This window comes from Cannabis sativa, chromosome X (genome assembly GCF_029168945.1).
Source record: "Cannabis sativa cultivar Pink pepper isolate KNU-18-1 chromosome X, ASM2916894v1, whole genome shotgun sequence".
In the NCBI taxonomy this organism is placed as follows: Eukaryota; Viridiplantae; Streptophyta; class Magnoliopsida; order Rosales; family Cannabaceae; genus Cannabis; species Cannabis sativa.
The window spans coordinates 581,272-587,271 of NC_083610.1; positions in this window are offsets into that span (position 1 = coordinate 581,272).

Here is a 6,000-nt window from a genome sequence, read left to right on the forward strand (position 1 = left end):
AACTACAACTTAATAACAGAAAATAACATGGTTCAATATAAATTCATACACAATTCAGAAATTATAAACATATAGCAAGTAGGAATGACTAGTGAAAATACTAAAACATACAATCCTAAATAATTTCGAAGGTTTTCAACAAACTGATACAGTGTCCCGGTAGGCGAGAGTCAAAGCATCATTTATTGAATAGAGTTGTCAGCTCTTCTAAAATAGAAACCATTCTAGCAACCTTTTATTCGATCAAAATAAGAATCCAACGTTGTCCCGGTAGGCGAGAGTCAAGGTTATTCTCATTTTATGAGCTTCCACCATTGTTTCATGTTTTATGAGTTTATCTCTAAGTAGTCACCGTAGGGGAGAGTCTAAATAGAGACGAAAACTCACAAAACACTTATCAAATGAAATCTTACGGTGTTAAATGCGTTCAACGAATAACCATCCATAGGGGGACGAAGTCTAGCGTCTCGAGGTTATATTGAAAACATTTAACTTTTGTAAGACCAACAATGGAGATCGAATATCTTAATAATAATCAAGCTCATTATTTAAAGTGAGTTGTATTTTCTTTGATTCTCTTTATTTAATTTATTTATTTTAAATATATATTTATTTAAAATTTCCAATTTAGAATGAAAAATTCTAAATATAAATTTTAATTTAATATTTATAAATTTTACTTAGATGGATATGAAAATAACATGAATTATTTTCATCTTAGTAATAATTTCCAATAAATATTTAGAAAAATATTCAATTTAAGTTGTTACAAAATTAATATAAATTAATTTACAACTCAAATTTAATTTTCTATAAATATATATTGCATTTCGAAAAATTAAAGTATTTAAGAATACAATTTTCGAAAATGCATGTTAAAATAAAAAATTAATCCTGGAAAAATTATTCTAATTTAATGTTGGCCCAAAATTAATTAATAAAATTAATTTACAACAAAAAATATAATTTTCCTATTTAATTAAATATATAAGAAAAATTTCAAATATTTAAGTATGATGATGAAAATCAACTTAAATATTAATTTTCTATTTAATTAAATACACTAGAAAAATACTTCAAGCAAAAATATCATCTATCTAGATTTTCCTTTGACTAATTAATTCAATTTCTAATAATATACTTTAATTCAATTTACTTTAAATTAATCAATAAATAAAAAAATCATTGATTTAAGTTGATCCAAGAATTAATTAAAATAAATAATTAATTTACAACTTAATCTATTTTTCAAAATAAAATTCGAAATTCTAGCATTTAAGAAATGCAATTTCGAAAATTGATTAATAAAATAAAGAAAAAATATATTTTGAAAATTATTTAAATTTAGTTGAAAAAATAAATTTCAACTAAAAATAATTTTCTATTTAATTAAATGTCATGAAAAAGAAATATTTAAGTATGATGATAAAAATCAACTTAGATATTCAATTTTCAAATTAATTAAATGTATTAAATTCAAGAAATAAATAATTAAGTGTAGAGAAGGCTTAATTATTAGTCTCTAGTTTAATACTAGGAAAAATATACTTAAAATAAATTGTACCAAAATTAATTATATAAATAATTAACTTCACAATGTATAATATTTTCCTATTTAATATTAGAAATAATAAGTAGTCTAGAAATAACTATCTAGAAAATATCTTATTTGACTAAGTATCTTTTCCACAAACTTTGAAAAAAAATATCTAATTTAAGTTGTATTAGAAAAAATCTAGAACTTAAATATTTTTCAAATTTAAATTTAATTAAATATCAAAAATTAAGTTGTAACCACTTAATTTGAAAATATTCCATTTTAAGTTAATATTCGAAAAGATATTAACTTAAAAAATATCTAAAGAATCTTAATAACCAATGCCTAAAATTCCTCAACTTAATTTTGAAATTTGAAATTCAAAAGATATTCAGATTTAAGTTGGTTAGTTGTAGATAACTAAACATCAACTTAAATAAGAATATTTAATGAAAAATTTAAATTAAGTTCCAAAAAGAATCTAGATGGTTATAATTCTATATTTAATTAAATACAAGAAAATACATATAGTTTAGCTTAGAATAAAAAATTCTTTAAACTATAATTTTCTTAAATTAATTTCAAAATAAATGAAATTAATTATGTTGCTAATCAATTTTATTAGGTTAAACTAGTGTAATTAACCTAGTACAGTTGTTCAAATCAGGCAAATGGGCCTTCACAATTGGGGTGGTTCGTGTGAGGGGGTGCTAGGTTCAGTATGTCGTACCTACTTCTATGGCTCCCAACTCTCACACAAGGCCCAAAAGAGAGGAATTTAACCTTAATAAGAACAACTGTTATTAATTGAATAAGCCCAATAACTAAATGGGCCTAAATAAATTCTATCAAGAACTATGATAATTTATTTTAGCAACAACAACCTATATGTATCTATAATCAAATTAAACACATAGGCTCACACAGGCACACTTTGGATGGGTCCTATCATGTTGCTAGGTCATACACAGATGAAAGAAGATTGTAAATATACCTGTTACAAATTATTAACTTGACCAAGGGAGCCATCAGATCATTAGATCTGGCAAAAAGTAACCATGGCTATTTGCAATCAAGTAATAATAGGTTTTGAAAACTTACAAACAAGCTAAAACACATACTCCTGCAACAAGGTTAGCTGGATAGTTGGAAATAGGATTTATTTAATTTTAAATTAAATAATTAATTTCGAAATAATTAATTAATTAAAAAATAATTTTTCGAAAATTTAAAAAAAAAATTGAATCATTCAAAATTTAAAAAAAATTTAAATTTAAAATTAAACCTACAATTTTGAAAAATTAGGTTTCAACCAACCTAAATATCATTTCAAAATTTGCTAACTACTTTTAAAATTTAAATGTTATTTTATAAATAAAAATTAGAAAAGATAAGTTAAATATCTTTTTCAGATTTTAAATTTAATTTAAATAAATAAAATAACAAAATTTAAAAGTTAGCAAAATATCTTACATCTATTTAAAATTACATGATTATAATTATCTTATTTTAAATTTAAATAAGGTCAAAATATCTAAAAAAGATTTAATTTAAAAAATATATATATAATCTGACCTTAAATTTAAAATTAAGATAAGATATAATCAAATTTAAAAATAAGATAGATTTTTAAGCAAGAAGATAGATACTAATTCTATTCAAATTCAAATTACACTAATATCTTGAATTAAATTTAAAAAATATTAAATTAATTCAAAATAATAATTAGAATTGAATTAGGAATAGTAATAGTATAAATACAAAACTATACAAAAAAAATCGGAAGTTAATTCCATGAAAAAGCATGAAAAATCGAAGAAAAACGAAAAAATTGTGAACTGTACGGACAGTTTTCGCGATCGCAGGAAAATTTCAGCACAGCTCCGATTTTTTCGAATCTTCAAAAAATCATAACTAATTCAAATAAAATCGAAATTGAGTTCTGTAAAAGGCTAACTTGCTTAATTTTTTCCATACTATCCAATAAAAATAATTCCAGAAACAGAATCGCAATTATTTTTCACGAAAATTTACAAACATCAATCAATCATCAAATAACACTCAATACAACATGACACCATCCAAAAACAAACAAACAATCGTTTTAAAGTCCAAATTTCTTGCAAGTAAATCAATTACCATGGCTCTGAGGCCAGTTGTTGGAAATTATTTTACCAGGATCTTAGATCTACTCACAAGTATGTTGATTAACACCCTAAATATGAACTTTCTAAAACGATGAAATAAGCACATATAAAGTTTAAGAAACCTTACATTGGGTGCAGCGGAATATAATGACTCCTTCCGTTCAGATATCTAGCCCTTGATTCCTTTCTGTAGCAGAGCATTATCAATATCTGAACCTGGATCTCTTTCTCTGAATCTTTGATGCTGAAACTCCTTCTTGTTGAAAGTCTTTCTTCACGATCTTCCTCACTATGATTGAGGTATCACTTGCTGTGTGTGGGCACTACTCATACACTAAGAATTTCGAAATTGAAGGAAGAAAAGAAGAGAGGGAGTGGTCAGCCAGATAGGGAGAGAGAAGGCTCAGTTTTTTCTGAATCAGAAGTGTCAGAAGAAAAGTCTAATTTTCCTAAAGCCTTCACTATCTATTTATAGCATTCCACTAGGGTTAGGTTTGAATTATTTGGCATTAAAATAATGAAAATATCAGAGGTAAATTCCTATAAAAGTGGCTGGCCCTATACTAGTGGATTTGGGCCTCACTTTTTGCAATTTTACAGTTTTACCTTTTCTGCACCTGATTTTCTCAAAAACGCCAATTTTCTAATTCAACCATTTAAATGTCAATTCTAACTATTTAATAACTATAAATAATTATTAAATAATATTGTCATTTATCATATTTATTAATTGAACCATACAAAGTATCATAATTAACAAATATGCCCCTATAAACTCTTTCTTTACAATTTCGCCCTTACTTAGTAAAAAATTCACAAATAGACATAGTCTAATTTGAGAATTATAATTGATTAATCAAAACCAATTATATGAGTCTTACAAGCAATATTATCTCAACTAGTGCGGGGACCATGGGTCTATATAACCGAGCTTCCAATAAGTAGATCAAGAATTTAGCACTAAAATTCACTAACTTATTAATTCTTCGTTGAATCCACGCATAGAACTTAGAATTGCACTCTCAGTATATAGAATGCTCTATATGTTCCACCATATAGACACATCATTAGTTATCCATTGTTATAATCCTAATGTGATCAATGATCCTCTATATGAATGATCTACACTGTAAAGGGATTAGATTACCGTTACACCCTACAATGTATTTATTCCTTAAAACACTTGACCCCGTATAAATGATATTTCAGCTTATGTGAAATGAGTACTCCACCATTTATGTTCGTTTGGTCAAGCTTGAAGGAGATCATCCTTTGCTTACTATTCGCCAGATAGAAGCTATAGATTCCATGTTTATGATAGCGCTCCCACTCAATTGCACTACCGTGTTCCCAAAATGTACGTATCACCCTGACCTAAAAGTAGGCTTAACTAACAAATCAAAGAACACGAATAGCCTCTCGAGATTGAGCCTAATCATAACAGGATTAAGAACATTTGATCTAGGATCAACTAGGCGATATTGACTTGAATAGATATTACGGTAAGTTTAATAAATTTAAGTCAAAGTTCAATATCGGTCCCTTCCGATGCATACTCCATGCATCAAACCTGAGCTTTACTTTAACCAATGCTCTGGAAAGAACATAGCACTTCTCCAAATGCAAGTAAACTCTGTTGTAGATTATCATATCAGTAAAACCCTATGTCTAATAAATCTAGGAAACTTTATTCACATAGTCATGTTTACTTTCCAATGTGTTGACGGCACAATAAACAGGATCAAGTATGTGGAAAGGGTTTCAGATGAATTTATACATTATGTACATATAATCATGAAATAAATCATGTGAACCATGCAACATTAAATGTTATTTCTGATCTATATTAATAAGTAAATCTGATTATATTGAAATGAGTTTTATTTAGGGCATAAAACCCAACATAGACAACCATAGGTATTTTTCAAATAATAATTTACTTACATGTCTTTATTTCATACAAAGATCTTTGTCATATAGTGCGAGCGACTTTGAATTTATATCACTTAAGACATGTATTAAATTCTTCTAGAATTCTTAGATAAGGCTTATTTCAAATTCTCACTATATTAGGAGCTCCAAATAAATAACCTTTTGTTGCAACATTTATGTGACGCTTATAAATCCTCATAAAATATATTCCAGGCTATAATCAAATCATGATTATATTTTCTCAATATTTAAGCCTTACTTCAATCAATCTCATGTCTATGCAAACTTTGTACAACAATTCATTATGTACAAATACATATATGCAAATTTCTCATTAGAAATATTTATTTGCACACCCTACAGGTCTTACTTCACTTTATGTGA